The sequence below is a fragment of the Ambystoma mexicanum genome, chromosome 5q, assembly GCF_040938575.1.
Source record: "Ambystoma mexicanum isolate Mex_15411 chromosome 5q, UKY_AmexF1_1, whole genome shotgun sequence".
In the NCBI taxonomy this organism is placed as follows: Eukaryota; Metazoa; Chordata; class Amphibia; order Caudata; family Ambystomatidae; genus Ambystoma; species Ambystoma mexicanum.
The window spans coordinates 424,927,633-424,950,192 of record NC_090933.1 but is presented as its reverse complement, the minus strand read 5'-3'; the positions used below and the strand labels follow the sequence as shown (position 1 = coordinate 424,950,192).

Below are 22,560 nucleotides of genomic sequence, written 5' to 3'. Positions count from 1 at the left end.
ATTGTTCAGTCACTTTAACAAAATGCAGGCTTCACTGTCCTTAGCTTTCATTTGGCATCCCTACGTCGGGTTCATTATAGCCTTCAAATCACAGAACAGTTAACTTCATCAGTTCTACTAGCTTATAACACTCAGGAACTATCAATGTCTTTTTAAACAAATATTTGGTGTGGCTTCCCTATGTCGGGTTCACATTTGCCTATCATCTTTATCACAATGCAAGATTTGCTCCCCTTAACTTTCTCTTGGCATCCCTCTGTTGGGTTCACACTTGCCTTTACAACTTTATTACAATGTGGGATTCGCTCCCCTAAGCTCTCTCTTGGCATCCCTCCGTCGGGTTCACACTTGCCTTTACAACTTTACAATTGTTCACTTTGTTTCCCACTTGTCAAAGACTTTCGATTGTATGAGGATTTTGCTTGCACCTTCGTATGACCACTTTCACTTTGACTTTCTTTTACGTTGACCTCTCCTAAGGCTCTCTGGTATTTGCAGTCTTTCCAATTATCTTACTTTCAATATAACAGTTTCACTGTGGGTGCGGAGCCTTTCGAAAAGGTAATATTCTATTACTGGACCACTTCGTTATTCTTAACATATTTCAGTCTTAAACACATTAAAAATGTTGCAGGCTTTCCGCACGGTTTTCTATGACACGCACAGCTCATGCATTCATCGTTCTGGTTACAATGTACTTTTGCTTGAGGTTTCACAAAGCCCTGCTAGCCTCATCAAACACTTTGGTATCTTTCACTCGATAACACCAGCTGGTCTCACAGTTCACTCACCGGTAGCGCTCAATATCATTCGTCCAGTGTTTCCTTGAAGCCAGGGCTTTCGGCACAGTACGGCTCGCCTCGGGTGAACAACAGACTGGTTGTGTGTGTCCCCTCCCACTACCCAGGGACCCCCATCCAGGTGATCCTCCCGCACTGATCCATCCCCGGGGTCTCGATCCAATAGCGATGACCGTGCCCCGGCCACCTGGATGACATATCCCATGGGACTAGTCGGTGAGACACCCTTTGGTTTCTCACAGTGTCGAGATATACCCTGAGAACTTTCTTTTCGTGTAGTGACAACAGGTACATGCGCCCAAATGGAACCAAAGCATCTGGTATGAGGTCAGTGGAACAGTCTTCAGGCTGATGAGGAGGGAGTTCCTTTGGGTTCTTGTCCAAAAATACGTCAGAGTATTCTGAATATTTGGGAGGTATACAATGAACTCCCCGAGTAGAGATTTGAGGAGATGGGACTAGCCAAAACCAATACCTCCTGAATGTCTTCAAGGCAATGTTCGACACAGAACGCCGATTTGAGTAGCAGAACGTTCTTCGCTCGATACTGGAATTATGTTGACGAAGCCAGGGGATTCCCAATATTATCATAAATGAGCAGCTCTGATGATGTTGAAACATATATTCTCCTTATGATTGCTGATAGACGCTACAAGGGATGAGGAGGTGTGAGTAACGGGTCCCGAACTGAGAGGTTGCCAGTCGACTCCCTCTACTGCTTGCTTTTCCTTGCGCTCATGTCTTGGAATCTCTTCCTTGTCTGCCCAAACCACAGCCATAAAACTTCCTGCTGCCCCGCTATCGACTATGGCTAAGGTTTTGATAGCTTGTTGTTCAAGCTGCAGTTTAACCTTCACAACCATCAGGCGGTTGTGTGCCTGAACAGTAAAAGTGGAAGCAAACAGCGAGGAACATGTCTCCAGACCCCAGTGCTTTGTCCCTTCTAGGGTTTGTCGTTTCCCGACCGTCTGGGGGGAACTTCTGGACATTCTCTTAATAAATGGCTACCTGAGCCACAGTACATGCACACTCCCTTGTCCCCTCGTCGTTGTCATTCTGTAGGAGACAAGGGCCCTCTTGCTGCCCCAATCTGTATGGGCTCTTCCTTGGGAGTGGTGCTTGGAGATGGATTAGGTAGTTGAGATCCGGGCTAATTCGCCCTTTATTTCTTTGTGTAGGCCATGTCTAAATATGGTATATTGGGCACCCTTTAGCCACCCAGTTTCTGTAGCCATTCGTTTGAAAGATGAAACATACATTAGTGTGTGGTTGATCCCTGGCGGATGTCTAGTAGGGTTTCGCATGCAGAATAAGTCACCTCCAGTCTCTCAATGGTCTGCCTTACTAAAGCCACGAAGGCTCCATAATCCTGCGAAACAGAAGTCACCAACGGAGCGGCCCAAGCTAGTGCATTTTCTACCATGTTCGAAGTCATAAATCCTATGTGTGAATGATCCGACGGATAGGTAGCTGAATGTAATAAACCTGCAGGCTTTTCAGCCACAAAGAAACAATTGACTCTGACAATTCTCTTTAGCGCTACAAAGAAGGTACAAGTATGGGATACGTGTGAATTGTGGGTTGTGGTCCAGGAAGTGGCTAAGTGCCCAAGTTACTTGAAAGTGACTTCGACCATATTATGTTTTTGCAGGTTCGCCGCAGGAAAACATAGAAACCAGAGTCATTTGAGAATTGTTCAATGAGAAAACGACGGGCAGAGCAGTGGTGATGGAAGGGTACCCAGGGCAGGAAGCTATTGGGGGGTGGGTGGGGGTTATCACAGTGGTGATTCAACCAGTGATCCCACTGATGCGGGCGATGATAAGCAGTGGCAGGATGAAGATACACGGGCAGTTCCTATGGCGGGGACGATCGGCCGTCTTCGTAGCATCATCTCTTTCAGCATGATAAACAGGAAGCAGCCAGGCCGCCCCTCCCCCAGTCACATGCTTCACCGAGAATAACGGGGTGAGCAGAACAGTGGTCCCAGAAGAACATCGTGACTACAGCGGGATTTACGAGGTGACCTAGAAAGACGATGCTTCTATATGTTGTTATTGCGACTAAGGTCCGCCTCTTCCTGTCAGGGGGAGCAGCTGCTGGCACAGGTGCTCCCCGCCCCTTGGCTGCACTCTTCCCTCCCAGGCATTCGCGGCTGTGCTTGTACCGATTTCGGGGCTGTTTGTAGGACCCGGCCAGGAGCAGGTTGGCTGTAAAAGAACCCCACGCTTTTCTAGAGTCTACTGTTTGCTAGTGCAACACGGGTTATGTTGTGACTAAGCTGTTAGTGTGTAATTACTGAACACGGCAGTGGTCGCCGAGAGCAACTGCACACGTACACACACTCTATCCCATAACACGCCGTCCGTTCCGTGTAATCCCTCACCTTTAGCGGGACGTCTAACTACCCCCACAATCAAAGTTGGTTTCTCATACTTTCAGGGAAGCCTTTTAAATGTTATATATTTTTTCCTATAGGGGAATCGCGTGGGAGAAGCCACCCATCCGAAGACGTTGGCAACTCTTCTTGGTAGGTAACAAAATAAGCACATATTTTAGAAACGAGTGGCTGCAAGTGATCGTTCGTGCGTATTGTTGCACGCAGTTGACTTCTCCCCGCTCCCTAATTTGAATCCGACAAGAGCAGACTCGGGTACTGATGTGCCCGCATGTGATCCTTTCAGATACGAGCCTGTGCAAGAAGGGGAATCTCATCAAATACTGGAGTCGTCTTTAAGCTCTCGAAACCCTTCAAATGAACCTTTGAGTGTTCGCATGTGACTGTAGCTTTTTACGATTACAGTTGATGGCCCGCTGTATGTTTTGGAGTTGGCTTGAAAGTTTGGCGTTGACAATATGATTATTGTGCTTCGAAGGCATAGTCTCTCAGTAATTAAAGAGTCGGTAATCAGGAGATGTTCATTTCTTCATTGCCACAGAGACTGGTTTTATTGTATCAGGAATTTGTTCGTGTGATCTTTCTGGCAGGTTCTATTCCACGTGCTTCGTTTTTTAAAGTCTCATGGAATGTTCCTCGCTCAGTTAATTGTTCTACAAGTAAACCGTGCCCATTATTTCCATAAATATTGCCCAAAAAACGGGAACTAGTCAACTTTAAACAAAGGATAAGCAATGCTACAACAATGGTGGTGATGATGTAAAAAAAAAGCAGCTGACATACACTAATTATATGCAACAGTTGCTTCTGGTGAGCTTTCCAATTGGTCGGGAGTAAATACCCACCACGAATTTCAGGTAGCGGATCTAATCCCAACCTACTCAACCGGATTTATTTTTTAATGGGGACAAATTGCGCATGTTTGTACATAGCAATTTTCCAAATAAACTGGAAAATAAGTCATAGGATTTACACACGGAACTGAAAGGCGGGACATTAAATAAGAAAACAAGGGGCTGTTGAGAGAGATTGACCCTTCTAGCAAAGTTTGGGACGCCCAAGAAATCAAAGTTAACAAGCATGGGCAAAGCTGGTGAGGCCCCAATTTACATAGCAGCGATCAGTTTATTGCAAGCTTTGACACCATCAATCGGGACAGGCTCTGGGCTAAACTGGGCGCATGTCATATCCCGGAAAATCTATTGACTATTTTGAAGTGAATCCACGTGAATCCTTCAGTCCTGGCGAGGTTGAATAGGCTGAGGGCAGTTAATGAATGATTTCGAAACCTGTGGTTTGGGCCAAGTATGTGTATTGCCCCCGTGCCTGTTAAACATTTACCTGGCTCATCTTTAGTCCATTTGGAAGCCTCAGCCTTTGTCTCGATTAAACTGGGAGATCTGAGGGTGTCCTTCATGTCCTATGCGGATGACATCATTTTAGTAGATTGTATGCAGGTGAGTCTACAAAGGCTGATAAACGTGATGGTGTCGTATGTGAGCCGGAATGAATTGTTAGTTAATTTTTTTTTGTTTGAATATGTTTAGTTAGTGAAATTGTTACAGCTTCATTCCACAGTTACATTATAAGTAAACAATGCTCAATTCAGCAGTTCTTTAAACATATTCGACTTAGAGGATTTCAAACCAATATATGCAAACTTAAACATTTCTAATAAGTGACTCTGGTTTGCAAGTCTGGATTGCTGATTGTTACAAAATAAATGCAAATCAGGTGTGGGCTGTTGGGCAGGTTACAGTATTCCAAATTCTCAGTATTGCGCATAGTCCAGTTATTTGGTCAAATCAGGGTGGCCGTAAATCTGAAGTATTATTAGTTCATTCAGCATTTGTCCCCAATCCATCCCCCTGTCCTCATCTTCCCCTGTTGTGGCCTGTCCTTTCAATACATGCATTTCTGCCATCTCCCAGCAGTGTACTTCTTCTATCCATAGTTGTATAGATGGGTCCCTTGGATTTTTCCATGAGATTGCTATCCTGCATTTGGCTAGTATAAATAGGAAAGCTACAATGTTCTTCTTTGTTTTGGCTCACTTACCTCCTTGTAGTATCCCCCATAAGCATGCCTCTGGTGTGAAGGTGTGCCCATGAACTGGATTCAGTTACCACTTCCTCCCAGATTGCCGTAATTTTTGGGCAGTCCCAAACCATGTGCCAAAATCCTGCGGAGGCCTCTGCGCATCGTCGACAAGTATGTGGGTATTGTAAGCTAATCAAATGGTGTCTAGATGGTGTCATGTACACTCTGTGCATACAATTGTATATTGTATTAGCCTGAACCTGGCATTTCTCGATTCTGAGTTTGTTCCCATATTCTGACCCACTGTTCTTCGGGGATCTCACTTCCAATATCTCTTTCCCGTTTAACTCTGGACCCTGCTTCTGTTCTCTGATTCGATGATATAGGATCGAAATGAGTCCCTTACTGTGTCCTATGTCCAACATATGTTGCGTTGGGGGATTATGTTTCGATTCCTCTGGAGTCTCTTCCCAGAGAGTGGCTAGTCGTTTCGCTATTCGGCCGTAACTCAGAAAGGCTCCCTCAGGCATGTTGTAGCGTTTATGCCAAGCTCGAAACGATAAGTTTCCCTCCTTCCATAAAGATCCCCCAGTTTAGTGCACCCCTTATGTCTTAGTCTAGAGGAATCAAGATCCGTCAGTATTTCACGTAACGTGGGATACAAGCCCAGCGGCAAGTCCAGGCTATACAATTGGGAGCAACATAGGTTCTCTGGTATTTGTTTCCAAATTCCTCCCGGTACAGTGTATATTTTGTTCTTCCCAATGTTTGCCATCGAGTTCCATAACAATTCTATTCCCTTCCTGGGTGTTGGAAAATCCCCTAGCAGTCGTCTCCGATCCCCTTCCGGTTTGTCCACCCAGTGAGATACTGTGTAACTGAGCCGCTACAAAATAGGCTTCGAAGTCAGGTAGGCTGAGCCCCCCTTCCGTGTATGGCCTGCGTAGAGTGGTCAGTGCCACTTGTCTATGATTCGGGCCCCATAGTAACTTCCCGATTCTGGTATCCAGCATTTAAAAAAACATTTTCTTGATCTTGCACGGTATGTTAATGAAGTAATAAAGCAGTTTGGGTAACACCACCATCTTACATAAAGCGATTCTTCCCATCAAAGAAAGTGGCAGGGACTTCCAACATTTTTTTGAGTGTCCTGTTCTCGATAATGCTCTCCTAGTGTTTTTGTGAAAGACTGTAATTCCTAAGTAGCAAAAGGACTCGGGTTCCCAGCGAATCCCCCCCTTGTGGGAGTAGATCTACAGGTTGAGTGTGGAGAAATACCAATGGCAATACTAGGTATTTCTTTCTGTTTACGTGGTAGCCTGATAGTTTTCTGAAGGTGGTCAATATCTCCAGTATCACCGGGATATTGTATTGTTAATTAATACCAATAAGACTTCCACACTCAGGTTTTCCTCCCATTTAAACATGCCCTTCAAATTCACGTGGATGGCCTTGTATCTCCAAATATCTAGGGATGTGTCTCTTAAAACTAAGGTACTACTGGTTGTCTCTCAGCTAAACTGTTGTATGCAAGGCATTGCAGAGTCACTATTAAGCCACTTCTAGACTACTATAAACAAAAAATGGTGCCGTCCCTCCTTTATGGGCAGCAGATCTCATACCTACCATGAGACATAAATTGGACTGTAATCGAAGGAATCATTTTGTTGTACAACCCTAGGGCTTCCGACATGTGTCTCCAATTGTCGCTTGGTGGTTTGCTTTGGGTGTGATCTCTTTGGAGGCCTGGTATCAACGGAGAGGTCTGTAATTTTTTGCCACTTTGCTTAACCCTTCCAGGAGTTTTCCTTTCATACATTTCCAGGGAGAAGTACTGGCAATGAATTGGGCGATTCTGTCGTTATGCATTTGAGAGCCTATGTAAGATACAGGCGAACATTGATCTACTCATTATAATGCTGCTATTGGTCAAGAAGTTGCTTTTTAGAGGGGATTGGATTAAAATGATCAAAAAATTGAGATCTTATACTTTCTGTAAGAGTTTGACCTTATCGCCAAGCCAGTGAACGTGCTGCCAAATTATTAAGCACGTTTTCCTCATCCTTGTTGGCGTCGGCAATCATGCGCTTCCCTTTAAATCTTCTTCTGACCAGTGAAATACAGGCTATCGGGTCGGGAATTACTCCAACTTGTGAAGCATGTGATTTGTGCAAGACCGCAGGTACGTTGCTGACTCGACAGGACCTGATTATTGAATGCAGTGCCATACAGGATTTAAGAAATGAGCATTTTCTAATGTTTGTGCAAAATGAGGAATGGTTACAAATGGAGGAGTTCTACAAAAGAGTGGTGGGGGCAAGGAGGTGGGCTTAATCATCGCTCTATTGAAATTCCTAGAGGCAGTGGGATTAGTGCCTATTAAAGATGGATAGAATTTATGAGCCATGTACAAAGGGTATACTTTACGTTTTGGATTTATCATTGATTTTTCTTTTCTTCATTTGTTGATTCTGTGTTTATTGATTGCTTTTTAGGGTTTATTGATATTAGTTTATGCACAGCTTATGAAGTCTTTCTTCTTTTATATGTTGAATTGTGAATGACTTGTAAATAATTAATTGTGAATTAATTATTCATGTATGTAATTTTGGATCTGCTTTACGTAAGGCCAACTTGTTCGGTCAATTCATAATTTTGGCAAAGCCGATTGTTGTAGGTTTTGCTTTGGTCATTGTTAGGAAAGATTTCATTTTATATGTAATTTTCCCTCCAGTTGTACACCCCCAAACATTTTGCTGCTGTTTATACACCATTAGTCTGAATTTGCCAGGGGAGCACAGCCTTCTGCTGCACTCCTCTGGGCATTCGCTCACTTTTTATGGGGAAACTGACATGCCCTTTAAACAGTCAGTACTGGGAGACTTTGTTTCCTTTGGCCCTTTTCCAGTGTTGCAGGTTTTCTGCAACATGTAACAAGTGCACAATGTACCTTACAGTACAGTGCACTTGGGTCTCATAGTCGATTACAAAGATCCTTGATACTCTCTTAGGACTTTTTTGGATATGTGCAGATGTGTCATGGACAGGGCTGGTGGCAGTTTATCGGTTCATTTAATTTTAACCCTTTCCTGCCATTTAAACCGCGTTAAACCGCGTTTGGCACGAATAGGTGGCCTGGCTCCAAACTGGCCAAGCCACGAGGTTCTTTGTCCTGTCCTTTGGCAATCTTGCCCCTTTGCCTTTCCCAGGTCGAGCATGTCCTTATTTGGACATGCAGTTTCCCGCAAAACGCCAAGCTTTCGTGGGCTTCTGCATGCCTTATGTGTGTGCCTCCAGGATGTGGGCTGGGGTGTCTGTCCCCAATACACAGAGAGTCTGGAGTGCTGTGAATGACTGGGACCACCGTGGTCTGTGATTGGTCTACAAATGGAGTGTGCGTTTATGAGCAGATCTCCCATTGGGTCCTCTCCGTTTTGGCGCAAAGGGAACTTTGGATAAGAGAAGGCCGAAAACACCCATACCATGTTGTCGATCTCTGGAGTTCTCACTGCATGAAGGATAGGATCCCAGTATCCTGAAACTAAGAAGCAGAGTCGAGGAACCGCTGGTGAACCGCTGGAAGGTTTGGCACCCGGAGCCCGTTGTCGCCCCGTGGGACCCCTCTGCATCTGGTCGTCCTAGAAGGTCTGTGAAGATGCTTCGATCTGTTAGAATAGTGGAACCAACTATTCTCGGCATCTTGAACAAACCCTGCAAGTAAACCTTCTAGGAAGTGTCCCTTGGCCAGCCAGTGGGCTGACCAGCTTACGCAGGTTCTTTGCTCTGTCTGCACCGTCGTTTCGAGGAGGCTCTCGAAACTTGGTATACTGCTAGTTCTGTGTCGCCGGCACCCTCACACCGAATTTCGAATACTTGGCATTCCCAGGTCTGAAGTGAGGCGAGTGCGTCAGAACTGGAGTAAATGCGGTTACTGTGTTGCCCAGCTGCGGCAACGATCTCTGCAGGTGCGCTGCATTTGTGACCCTCTTGCCCCTGAAGCCTGTTGCAGTGAAACTGGCCTGATACATCCACCAGGAGCGGAGAAATCGCCACTGTCCCGTTTGGAAATCCTCACTGTATCTCCGGAACTGAAACCCGCAGATCTGTCATTGCCGCAGTAGAACCTGCAACCGAAACGGACTTGACTGGCGAAGTTTGGTCCGGAGTGCACCTGGGGCCGGTGAGTAACCCTAACCTTAACCGGTGGCCCCTAGCGCCTCCATCCATTATTACGCACGAGTGGCCGCTGGGGGTCCCTCTCCTTTCCACTGCTAGTGCGAACTAGCAAACCATTCCCGAACCTTGGAATCACCTCTGCCTTCAAGTAGAGGCCCTCCTTGAATAGTGGGAATCTATTCTTCATCGCCTATACCCACCTTCCTGAGCTGCTAGAGAGCTCGTTTTGCCCATTGGAACAACTGCGTGCGCCTGCACTACATGTACTATTGAGCATAAGGCTCCTCTCTTCTTAGGGTTTGGACTACCTCTTAGTTAGGTGTGTGTTTGATGTTGAAGGGGACTAAAGACTATCTGCACTGCCTATTTTCTTCCCCTCTAGGTTGTGAATGTATTTCATGCCTTTAACCCTTTAGACCCCAATAGTCTTCTATATATCATGTATTGATTGTGTTGTGTTGGTTTAGTCGGATTGCTGTGATTCTTTTACTCTGTGTTTAGTTACAAAGGCCTTGTAATGTGTTTTATATTTTTGATATATAAACCTCTCTGGGAGTAATTTGTAAGTGTCCTTGCTCTGTGTGCTCATTGAGGTCTTTCAGTCACCCTCACGCATATTTGAGACTTGGTCTTGACCGCCTGTCATAGCTACCTTAATTGGTCTGGCTTGTCCAGAGGTTACCCTATTCCAAGAAACTAGGCTGGCCTTCTGAACCTCTGCCCACCAGGTCAGACTTCAGAAATCCATGTTAACAGTCATTGGGTAGGCATTTCACAGCCACTGCCATAATGGTACAAATACTAATGGTACTAATACCTCCCCATAAGATGGGCAAAAGCAGCAAAACTGTGCGATTACTTGAGGACGTGAAGAGTGCCTTGCTTAACACCCATGAACAAGACAAAAATGTTGGCTTTACCAATGCTTGTTTTAAACAGGCCTTCAATGCAAGGGCACCCATTCTGTTTTTAAATCCAGTTGCTCAAGGCACTCTTATAACATTTTTATTACATGGGTAGCACATTTACAGCTTCAAATCCATTACATCTTAGAAGGCTCCTTTGGAATAACACTGTCAGGCACTTGCAGCACATCATTTGATTTTACTGCTTGATAAAGCTAGCTCAAGGAGATCCCAGAAGGATGTGTTTTGGGCAGGGAGGGGCAGGTACTGGGTAGGAATGGCCATAGGGATTAGCATGGGCAGGGAATGTTTGGGGAAATAACCAAACACCCACAAGCTGTGTGTCCCTCCTATGAACGAAAAATCAGACACAAGGATTATGGAGTCATATTGAAAAGGGACAAAGCAAGACCACCTCTATTGCTGGTTTGGAAACCATATAAACATATAAAGAAATAATAACTTATCAGCCCAAACCCAACCCGCCTCCCCCTTATATTCCCTCATGGTTTGGCTTCTCCCAATATTCATTGTATCCGGTTGACCTCCCCCCGCCCCCAAGACATAATAATGCTCATTGGGTACATCCGCAGTCCATCTGCTGCCATCCCGTCTCCTGGCACTAAAATTATACTTAGAAGCAAGAGCTAATTTCCCTCCCCGGTCCCACATTTCGGAGCAGAGTTCTGTGGCCACCCAAAAGGTGCAGGCATGAAATACATCATGGAGAAGTTAAAATGTCGAAGAGTAAATCTGAATGCGCAAGTGCATCAGGAAACCTGTGAAAGGATACCCAAAGCCATAGAAGGGAGAGAACAAACACTGTGTGCCAAAGGCACACACTATTTCAAGCTGTAAAGTTGTCCCATAAAGCTGTCCATTCAGCCATCTTTACAGAACCTGCTCAGTGCTAAGCAGGCAAATGGCACCTTGGATGGGTTTATCCAGTCTCTTTGACATTCTGCTGCACGATCAGTACTACCAGGATAACCAACTGCAAAGTATGTCACACAATGCATAACAGTGATATTTATAAGTAATCTTTGCATAGATTATGTTTTAAATACAAGGTAGGACATTTACTGAAACGGTATTTCCAACGATAGCAGGACATCTATATAGCCACAAATCGCAGCATTTTCCAATTTATTGTACATTCCACTAACTCTAGAGTTAACAAACATTTTAAATTGCCTTAAACCCGAGCTGGCAAGACCCATAGCCTGAACCACGCCCACAAAGGTAATATTGTGCTGGAACACCCAATCCATTACTGAATTTCACTCTTGGAGTGTTGGGTATATTTGACACAAACAGCAATGATGTATACAGTGTGTACCACTTCATTGTTATAAAAGGTGTCTGCATTGTGCAGCTACCGGAATGCTGTTGCTTCCCACACATGAATGTTCAGGGTCGCCCTTATCCATTACTCCACCGTGAGAATGCACAGCCAAATATTCTTAGGACCTTCTCCAACTGTCTCTACTCTGCTGAGTTGTTAATGTCCAGCCAGAGTTTTTAAAAACGTCTCTTGCGATTTTTGCCATATTTTAATGGTGTTCCACCACAAGGGGTTGGAGGTGAATCGCCTAAAGTAGTTTGCTTGCCTTATTTCTATTTTGCCCCCTGCTAACACCAGAGCTGTAACCATGGGAAGGAGGTTGAGTTATTCGTATTCAACATTTCTATAAGAGGTCCCTGTACCACTTATATATGTTTCATACGTTACCATTTGTGACAAGATCGGATGCAGACATTTAGTTATATTGCATTAATGTTACCGACTAGTCTCTGTGCTTCTCATGGAGTGACAGGCAATTTGTGAGAGAAACCAGATATTCGCATTGAAACTAAAATTCCTTGTTCCAACCTCCTCACTTGTGCCCAGTGGGCAGACCGCTTATGTTCTGATTGCTTACTCTAAAAGATTGTTTTCTGACCTAACCGAAAGTAGACAATTGGCAGTAACAAGTACATTTAGGGCACTCAACTGTAGAACACACTGCCTTCTCCAAATCTTGGCCAGCAGAGATCTGAAAACGCTCTTTCAACTAACAGGCTTGAATTAATAGAGAGAAAGCAATATCTTTCTAATCCCTGCAACCTTAAAAACTTCCTTATAATGCTATAAAGCCAAAATGGGAGTGATGGGGGTGTAATTTGGCCAACGCAGACAGTTTGTTGAAGGGACGGAATCTGGTGAAGTTGCTTCTGGGGGTCCCGTGTTACAGGAGGCCCAACACCTCCCCTTTTCCAAAAGGAATGCAGCAGAGTCCAAGCAAGCCGCATGTTCCAAACTCTGGTTTATTTCTGGCCAGCAAACACACGCACAGGGATTTGTGCACCGAGAAAATACAGGCACACTCTGAGGGACTGGCTTGCAAGCCAGTTTTGTAACAGCATCCTACTGACATCACAAAATTGGGCTGGCTTCCAGAAACCTATCTCATTCTGAGATTGGTTGCTGAGTGATTGGCCACATATAGTTCCCTTTATAGAAATCATTTTAACTGGGTAATGTTGTCAGAGGGGCTGGCTTTACTGTTTCCCCATTACCTAATTAAAAAAAAAAAATTGTGAAAGCCTTCCCATCGGTTTAGCAGAGCAAAGCTCTCTGCCCCTGGCGCCTCGAGTGGTGATTGGCCAGAGTTAGGGTCTCCAGGCTTCAGACAAAATCTGCTTCCAGGTCGAAATGTGTGTTTCTCCCATAAAAGTAACTGTCTCTGGTGTGCCATGAATAGAATCACCACTGCCTTTTGAATGCACTTGCTTTTAAATGCAACATCCAGGCATTCTTGTTACACATTGTTGCAAATCATGTCTGGCTTTTGCGAACTTGTCTTTTCCTTCTCGTAGAAAAGCCAAAGAGTCACGTGTCTTGCCTCCACACTCTAGGTTGAATTAGCTTCATTTACGCTCGGTTCACTGCCGTTCAGAAGAAAAGAATTTCATCTTGTTACAAGAAAATAGTTTATCTGGTTACACAACCTTGGCTGGGGGCTGCAAGGTGCATTCCTGTCTCGCACCGTCCCATCGCCACTGGACTTCAGTGAGACAATTGTATTTGGCTGTGATGTCCTGAAGCGGGGCATGGCTTACACTGTGCCACTTGATAATGCATGAATTAATGAGTTATAGTGCTGTTAAGTGGCTCAATGCTTTTGCTTTACCAAGGGGTTAATTCATGTGAGCATCTGCAAGCCTTTAAACAGGAATTCTTGTGTTTTGTCGATTCTGCATGGCGCGTTTGCTGCATTGAGGCTAATTTAGCATGTCTTCTTGCTTTTAATCAATACTGTCATTTAAAGTGTCTTTGCTAGCACCCAGAAGCTCTTCATCCACTCTGGGCAAGGTTTGTGTTACTTTTAGGTTGCAGTGTTGGTGAAGTTGGTGTCTTTCAGCATATTTGTCACCAATGGGCGTCCCGGGGACTGGTGCAAAATGGTGAGAGTGCTCCTTATTCTTCCTGCTATTCTTTCCAGTTCATGCATTTGGGGTGAGAGGGGTAGGAGTAGATTTCGAATTTTCCTCTTCAGTGCAGAGTCTGGGAGAGGTGGAGTAAAGTTGGAAGGGGCGCATGCACTTGTTTGAGCCTAGGGCAGCAGAAATCCTAAATACACCACTGCTCCCGTTAACACGTGATCCTCTGCTTCCCGGTCAGTCGCTTGAGTTTGACGATATCCAGCATAGTCCTCCTCAGGTGGAGGTGTGGGGTCAAGCCAATAAAGATCTGGCATAGCACACCCCATTGAGGAGAGGGTAAATCTGAGGAGTGTCCCATGGATTGCTCCTGAACCTGAGGGGTACAAGATTGAGACGGATTCTCTTGGATTTAGAGGGACAAGCAGCAAATTTCAGTGACGGTCTGTCAAATTGCCATTTTGGAAACTATGTAAGGGAAGGACCGCGGAGGATCAGACTGAACCCCCCCCCCCTCCCACGGGTAACAGCAGAGTGTTTCGGACTTTATTGTGCAGCTGGTCTCATCATATAGCAACTAAATGTGTTCACCATCAGTAAATCCGGAGCTGTTCGGAACACTCTGTGAGCAGGAGTCATTCTGAGGTGGGTGTGGCAGGTGGGAAAACGCTTAGGGACCAGTGGACAGTAACGACACGCCTAACAATTGGTGTCAATTTTACATAAGGAGGAATTTGAAAGTAAAGGCGGAGGGGGTCAGAGGAGAAAAGCGCACGCCGTAGCAGGAAAAGGGATGGTGACCATTGGACAAGGTGTAGCTGCAGTGCATGAGGAGGGGTATTGGTGGGTCCTGATAGAGTGAGAGAAGGATGGTGGACTTGACTTTGCGGAACCTCTCGGGACCAGCTAACCGCAGGAATAAGGAGAAATGTCTCCTTTGATGGACTGGTCTGCAGTTGGGAAAAGAAAGATATCGCAAACCCCTTTCAAGATGTCTAGGAACAAACCGAAAAAACCCAAGGAAGGGGCCCCTACCCCCAAAGCGAGAAAGAAACAGTAAGATGGGGCGCTACAGAAGCTCTCGCGGAAGGAAGTGGAGATGGTGTTGAATGAAGAACAGACGGAAGATCTTGAACACTGCTTGAGGAGATCTAATATTAGGGTAAAAGGGCTTCCTGAGGTATTGGAGGACCGAGACCTAAAAGACAGGATGCAACATGTTTTTGCTGATTTGCTGAAGCTGTAGGCGGGGAAAGAGGTACCCCTGGATCGCATTCATCGAGTGGCCGTAGAAGAGCGGAACCAGCTGCCAGACCCTGCGATGTAGTAACCGCTCTTCACCAACATGGACAAAAAGAGTAGTCTATTTTACAGGTGGCTAGAAAGGCAAGTCCCATCAAAGTGAACAGCATTGAAATACAATTATATCAAGACCTAGCACAATCTACTTTGGTGAAGTGGATATTGATGGGGCCGGTGGTCAAAGCTTTTTTGCAGGCTGAAATTCAATACAGGTGGATGTTTCCATTTGAATTGCTGTTTTCTTGGGAGGCACGTCAACACTGTAATACCTCCTGCGAAGAAGGATTTAGGATTAAGAAAATTGAGGAAGATGGGGGTGAGTAACAATATTTGAGGCCACAGAGAGACAGCAAAGATTAGACAATGGGAATGGAGGAAAGCACGAGAGCTACCGTCGAACAAGGCTCTGAGAGGTCCTGGTAAACGACAACCCAACTTGTTGTGAGGACAAATGAGTACATTGTGCCCCGGGTCCTCGTGGGAGGGGGTATGTTATTGAACGGTATGGGAAAAAACAGAGTAATTATCCATGGGGAGGTAGAACGGTGGAGTGGTGGTGCCGTGGTAGGTGTGAAGTGATCCCGGCGCTTGGAATTAGGGGAGGGTCCCAGTAGACACGCACAAGTTATCTTTGGCTGTGTAGTGAGACTCAGCCCCCATGGCTTGTTGCATGGGTGGGGGAGAAGAGGGTTGAGTCTGACTGGAGTGTTTTGGGGGGAGCAGGGGGAAAGGGCGTAGGGGTTAGGTGGATGGGGGAACGGCTGCTACTGAAAAATTGAAATGCCAACAGGGTCATGGGGGTAAACGAGAGTTCTGACTCATGTCGCTGAATGTTAGGGGTTTCAACTCCCTGGTTGAAAGGTAGAAGAATATTTAAGGCATGGAAAATCAGACATTGTGGCCTTGCAAGAGACCCACATATGTAAGAAAGACAACCATAAACTAAGGATCAAGGGAAACCCCCATATAGTGCAATCCAACAATAAGGGGCAGAGGGGAGGGGTCCTTATAGCTTTTAAGGGATTGGTAGGACTGCAAATAACTGCGGGAGGTGGACAAGGATGGTAGATACATATTTGTTCTTATCAAGTTGGGGAGCTCATGGTATGCGATAGCCACCTTATACGCACTAAGATGGATTCCTGCGGGTGGTGTTGAGCAAACTTGAAAAATTTGCAGTGGTTCAAATTATAATAACAGGGGATTTCAATGTAGCATGGGACCCGCTGGTAGACAGGAGCACAACAACAAATGTCATTCACAGGGGCCCCTCGCAAAATCTCCAAGCAAGTATGACCCAATTAGCCATGGTATATTCTGGGAAAGAAATACGGACGACAAATAGAGGATAAACTTTCTATTCTCATTTTCATCAGTCATTTTCCCGGATCGATTATATGAGTCCCAGCTTTATTGGGGCAAGTACATAAAAAATTGACCTAGGGCCTATTAGTTTCAGATCACGCTCCCATATCGATAGTCGTACAGCAGGCACGTGGTCGGTCTGGGATCCGGAGCTGGAAATTTCCAAATCATTTACTATGTGACCCGGTCATAATAAGTTGCGAGATATGGGGTGAAATTGGGGAGTTTTTAAAAATAAGACTCGTGGAATACAGGAACAGATGATGTGGGACGCCTGTAAGGCGACAATGAGGGGTGAGCTGATTGCAAGGAAAGTTCTAAGAGAAAAGCAACTCGCCTCAATGCACGGCAAGCTAGAATCGCAGCTGAAGAGGTAATGAGTAGAATGGAAACGGTTATGGGTAACAGGCACAATTAAGGGACAACTGGCACAATTACACACTACAGAAATTTGGAAAAAATGTCCAGAGAGCAAAACTGTGTTGCTTACAAATTGTATCAATTTTTATTTAATCATGATACAAAAATTTGATAGTCAATTAATGACACAATACTTTAAAGAACATATTATTACATATCACAACAGCAAGGGTAAACATAACACATGGCTAAAATTAGCCCATGATCAAAACCATTCATAGTGCAGCATTCAAACCATACAACATTCAAAGTGACATTCATCCAAACAACAATAGCTAAAAATGACAAAATTGATTCACAATCGGGAGTGAGCACAATCCTCGCATCCCGTCTAGTTATTTTGATATTTTTTAGAAGTAGAAAAACATACAATAGAAATGATTAAAACAATCTATCGTGGGGGCGGATCTAGGAGTGAAAATATTGTGTAGATCACATCCCTGGGAAAACAAGCTCAACCGGTTTGGACGTAGGATGTCTACTGCACAACGTCTTCATCAGGAGATATGGAACGAAAGACTGCAAGAGAAGAGCATTACTGCATAAATATGCGGCAGTGCCCTACCTCATAAAAACAGACCCCAGTGGGGGAGTACGCTAGTAAAAAATTTGCCAAAATACCCAGAAGGTATACCAAACCTCGCCAGCCCTTTCAACACGCACTCACTTTTACTGCTATCGGAGCGCCGAGTGAGGTAGGGGAAATAAAGCCAAAACCACGGTCCGCGCAGGAAGGCACTTGGGAAGACCTACCGCTAATTTAGCTCAGGGAACAAAGCTTAAGTTCTTCTCAATATAAAACAGACACCCCAGGTTAACTTGCGGGCTCCCGCTGTGAATACCCGCGCCTCAATATACTGTCGTCCCCCCCCCCCCCTTCCCCTCTTGGATGGAAGGTGCCCTCTGAAATCACACAGCCCATGCTCTGGGTGAGCGGGGAGTCTGCACAAGCACAGAAAGAAGGACGAACAGTATAATAGATGCAAAAGGAAGACGGAGCACAGTTGAACAGATAAGAACCAGTCATGCAGAACCCCAATTGAAATGGTGACGGGGCAAGGCTGTACCCTACCAGACACCATCGCAGAAAAGGGAGTACAGGTGCCCATTGGGTGTAGACACAGCAGTTTCACTCCTGGAAAGAGGAGCCTGAGAGTTCAACTTTTGCTGGCCCCCACACCCCACTTGGAGAGCTGGACCGGTGCACCCTTTCCAACTACGATCGTTCTGCCGCATTCCAAGCAACATGGAAACGGACGAGGTCCAAAGCTCCTCCGAAATTCCCGGGAATGACCGAGACAGTGCCACCAAATCCGACATTCGTCTTTTGTTTGGCGAGGTCTGCTCGATAAAATCTAGCCTTACAGAAACTAGCTCAGACTTGCAAACAAGAATGGCCAAGGTTGAAGACCGGATGGAGGCGGTAGAAAATAATCAGCTGTCTGGGGACATAACAGCAATGAACTGTGAGGCTAGATTCCAGGACCTGGAACAGAAACATAAAGCTGAAATTGCATGACTTATAAAACAGAGAACGAAGAATTAACATCTGCATTATGGGCCTATCCAAGAAACAAGGTGAAACCCCAGTTGGCTTGGAATGCAGAGTAAAGGCTCTGGTGGTGTCCCTATTTGACAATTCCCCCCCCCCCCCCAGTTTGGAATTCGATAGAATCCACAGAGCTGGGGGCCCTCCAAAAGGCCTGAGGTCTGTTCTTGTAAAGTGTCATTACTACAGGCAGAGGAAAGACATTTTACAAAGAGCAAGGGAAAGAGCGCCTATAGAGTTCGAGGGGTCCAATTAGAATCTCTTTCAAGACCTCTCGGCCGCTACACTAAACAAGAGAAGAGGTTGCCGCCGCATAACAGCCTGGTTGCAGGAACAAGGGATTTGTTATCGATAGGGATTCCTTTTCTCCTTGAGCTTTGAACATGAGGGAGAGAGCTATAGATTGACCTCGGAGGACAAAGCCAAAAGATCCCTGGAACATCTGCAAGCGGGCACAACAGGCCCAGACATAGACAAATCCAGGAGATCAACAGGACTGCTGCAAAAGATCCTGCCCATGTCCCGCAGAAGGGGCAGCGCCCCCGTAAAATGGAAATAAAAGCGGCTCAACACGCCCTGAAACAAGTTGCCCCTCTGGTTCTTCTTTTTCCATGCACAAGCAGAAATGCAACAGAACGAGTTGGCGAGTGCTTTAAAGTGAAGGGCGGTCTTGCCCCACACATGGGTTTAAAAAGATTTTGGTATTATAGCAGGGAGAACACTGTTGTGGTCTTTACAAAAAAGTTATAAGAGAATGAATGTTAAATTTCACTGCAAGTTGTTTTTGCTTTAAGGATTTTGGGGTTTCAATAGCTTAGAATATTTGCCTGGAGAGGGGTCCTTGTAGTGTGGCTGTTCTTTCTTTGAGGGCGTCACTATTGTAGGAAAATGCCAGACACAGCGTCTTCCAGGAAGAGGTGAGGGGGGGTGGAAGAGCATTCCTGTCCTTGCAAATCCACAATCGCAGTCCCTCACGTCACACATGCAGCAACTCTCCAAATATAGACTGACCAGCTACCTTTTGGATGACCTGCCTCAGCGGGGTTTCACAGCAGCAATACACGTTCCGATTTGACACCACTTAATGGTATAACTTTTGGGTCCCTTAATGTCGAGGGCCTCAACTCACCACAAAAATGCTCAATGTTAGCGTGCCAATTCAAACTCTCGAAACTAGACGTCCTATTTGTGCAGGAGATGAAATATGCCCAAGCAGGGGGTGGGGGGGACGCAAAATTATGGGTAGATAAATTGGGGTTATGATCTGAGCCTCGAGAACCGGGAAGGAGGTTGAAGTGGGTATTTTGTGTAGGAAGTCGATAGGCCTCCAGATAGCGCACATCCACAGGGTAGGCCAGGGTAGGTATGTAGCCTTGAAAGGAAAATTAAGGTCACGCACGGTCACGCACAGTCACGCTCTGCTGTGCGTATGCACCAAACCAGAATCGATCACAATTTAGCTAATCTTTATTCGAGTTCCTCGAGGGCTGGCGAGAAGGCATGCTAGTGTGTGGGGGGGACTTCAATATTGTGCCGGACTCCAATTGGGATTGGGATTCAATGAGACAAGACGCTCGCCCACCAAACAGTCTTCAAGGGGAAAGATTCTTAAGTCAACTGAGGGAGCACCACCTGATAGATTCCTGGCGCGTCTCACATCCGAGGGACCGGGATTTCACCTTTTTCTTCCCCCCACCCCACATACTCACAAATAGATTACCCGCTGGTGGGAGCGGAAAGCGAGAGCTCAATGTTTAACACAGCTATAGAGATAGTGGCCTGGTCTGACAAGGAGCTATGTAAGTTGGATTTGGATATTGGCCCCCTCCCACAGTATAGAATGAAGATGGGTCTGTAACGACTACCTCTGCTGAGATCCTGTATTTAAAGATACTCTTACGGAAGCAATAAAATACTATTTCACGGTGAACGATACAGGTGAACTATCACTGAACGGGGGGTATCCTGATAGCTGAAGGGGCGTATAAGTATAAAATCCGGCTGAAGAGGGAGGAAGAGCTTAAACCTGAGATCCCGCAACAGAAACAGGATCTCTTTAGGCGACCAATGGAAGCAGACTCAATTTTGGGTCCGATCAAAGTGCTCCGAGAGGAATTAAGACATCTGGCAAGGCAGGGCTCTAACACAATTAAGACATTTAAAACAAAACTTTTATGAAAAGGGTGATAAAGCCTACACCATGTTGGCCAATTGTCTACGTAAACAAAGGGCAGACAGGGCGATGCACAAAATAAAAAACGAGCAGGGTATAGCGCTGACCGATCCCCGTGAAATTACAGAACGCTTTTCGAGATTCTACACCGTATTATACTCCGCTGAGGGAGAAGGCTCAGACCCAGAACGAAAAAAGGTATTTGGTCTTCCTCGACACCGAATAGTGCAAGATCACCTAGAAATGCTAAACAGCCTGATTACGATCGAAGAGGTCCAAAGCGCCTTCTCCAATCTAAAAGCAGGCTCAGCGCCGGGACAAGATGGTTACACACCAGCTTTCTCCAAAGCAAACTGTAATTCCCTTGCCCCCATCTTGACCAAACTTTTCAATTCTAGCATCAGGTCAGGCCCCCCACTCGTTAGTAGTAATTCCCAAAGAAGGGAAAGATACCTCTAAGTGTGCATCGTATTGTCCAATTTCATTTATAAACGTGGATGCGAAAATCTATGACAGTATCTTGGCCTCCTGTTTGGCCCAGGTCCTCTTCTCCCCCCCCCCCCCCCCAAGAAATCCACATGGACCAAGTTGGCTATGTAAAAAGCAGGCAGGAGGTGGATAATATTCGTAAGACTCTAGACCTTATAGGTAGCCACGATGAGACAGAAGACTGCCCCATTTTAATGTCCATTGATGCGGAAAAAAAGGCATTTGACCTTGCTGAATGGCCCTTTCTAAACGCAGTAATGAAGTGGCCAGGTCTGGGCGAGGTGTGGGCTCGGGGTGCACGAGCACTGTATCGCAACACTTCAGCCAAAGTCCTGGTCAACAGCATTGCCTCAAGCTCTTTCGTATTGGCATGAGGCAGGACTGCCCGCTCTCCCCCTTGTTATATGCCTTAGTAGTGGAACCCTTTGCACAAACATTCCGGTCCAACTCTCAGATTCATGGAATAGTAGGGGGGGAGAATATAAGCTTGCAATGTTCACGGACGACATTTTAATGTATCTCAACCGCCAACTAGACTCAATCCCCGCCTTTTTTTTCGAAAACCATGAGTGAGTATGGAGCACTGTCAGGATTTTGAGCCAACTTTAAAGAAAATAATAGCAGTGCCTCTACAACCAAACATCGACATCCCTCCCCAGCTCATAGCAAGGTGGGGCTTTCAAGTGCAGACAGAGGCCATTAGATATTTGGGAGTAGAGTTCACGGCGACCCTGGCTAATCTGTTTGACGCAAATTATATATCCCTATGGAACACTGTCAAAGCAGATTTGGACGGATAGTCCAAATTATCTCTCCTGGGCCGTGCTATTCAACTCAATTAAAAATGGATGTTCTCCCCAGATTCTTATTCCTCTTTCAGTCTCTCCCAGTAGTGGTCCCTGAACCATTTCTAGCAGAGGTCAAGCGCTCATTATTGGCATTTCTCTGGGCAAATTCAAAACCCAGAGTCCCATATGCAGCACTGATCTTGCCGAAAGATAAGGGGTGGCATGTGGTTCCTCGATCTTTTAGAATACTTTAGAGACTCCAGATCCTTTCTGATCACATGTGGGAAAACTTGGAGAAGCAGTGGGTCTCCTTAGAAAACACTCTTTGCACCAGTTACCCTGGGGGAATGCTTATGGGTTCCATCTGCCCCGAAGGATACGGGAACACCCAGTCCTAGCTGTACTGTGGTCATTATGGCATCCCTCCTATTCCATGAAATGCATTACAATATGGCCGTCCCCCCTAAGCTGCATTTGGTCCCCCCATACTAAATCACCTGAGCGAGGTACACCGCTTCCAGCCCTTGTATGAAGGTCTAGTTAGAGCTGGACAAATGTGAAGGAAAGGGTCCTACGTTTCTAAAGAAGAATTAGAAGCAGCACTGCCCTGGATAGCTTCCTTACTCTATTTACAACTGAGCAGTGTCCTCCGAGATCCACGTTGGGGCGACTCTTTCCGGCGACTCCTCACAGCATTCAAACAGGTTCTTAGCATGTGTCGAGGCTCGAGGG

The 22,560-nt window shown here is 45.7% G+C and overlaps 1 protein-coding gene across 7 annotated transcripts in view; it reads left to right on the top strand.

Annotated features, from left to right (window-relative positions):
- Positions 1 to 2,674: 2,674 nt before the first annotated feature.
- OSBPL1A (oxysterol binding protein like 1A) overlaps positions 2,675 to 22,560 on the top strand; it is a 2,815,351-nt gene continuing 2,795,465 nt past the window's right edge. For 2 of the 7 annotated variants that reach the window (XM_069620915.1, XM_069620919.1), the window contains exons 1-2: positions 2,713 to 2,822; positions 3,279 to 3,330. The gene's annotated coding sequence lies outside the window, so the exon portion shown is untranslated. Of the gene's footprint in view, positions 2,823 to 2,879; positions 3,006 to 3,278; positions 3,331 to 22,560 lie in introns of those variants that run through there. The other 5 variants (XM_069620920.1, XM_069620923.1, XM_069620916.1 and 2 more) reach the window with 4 other exon arrangements.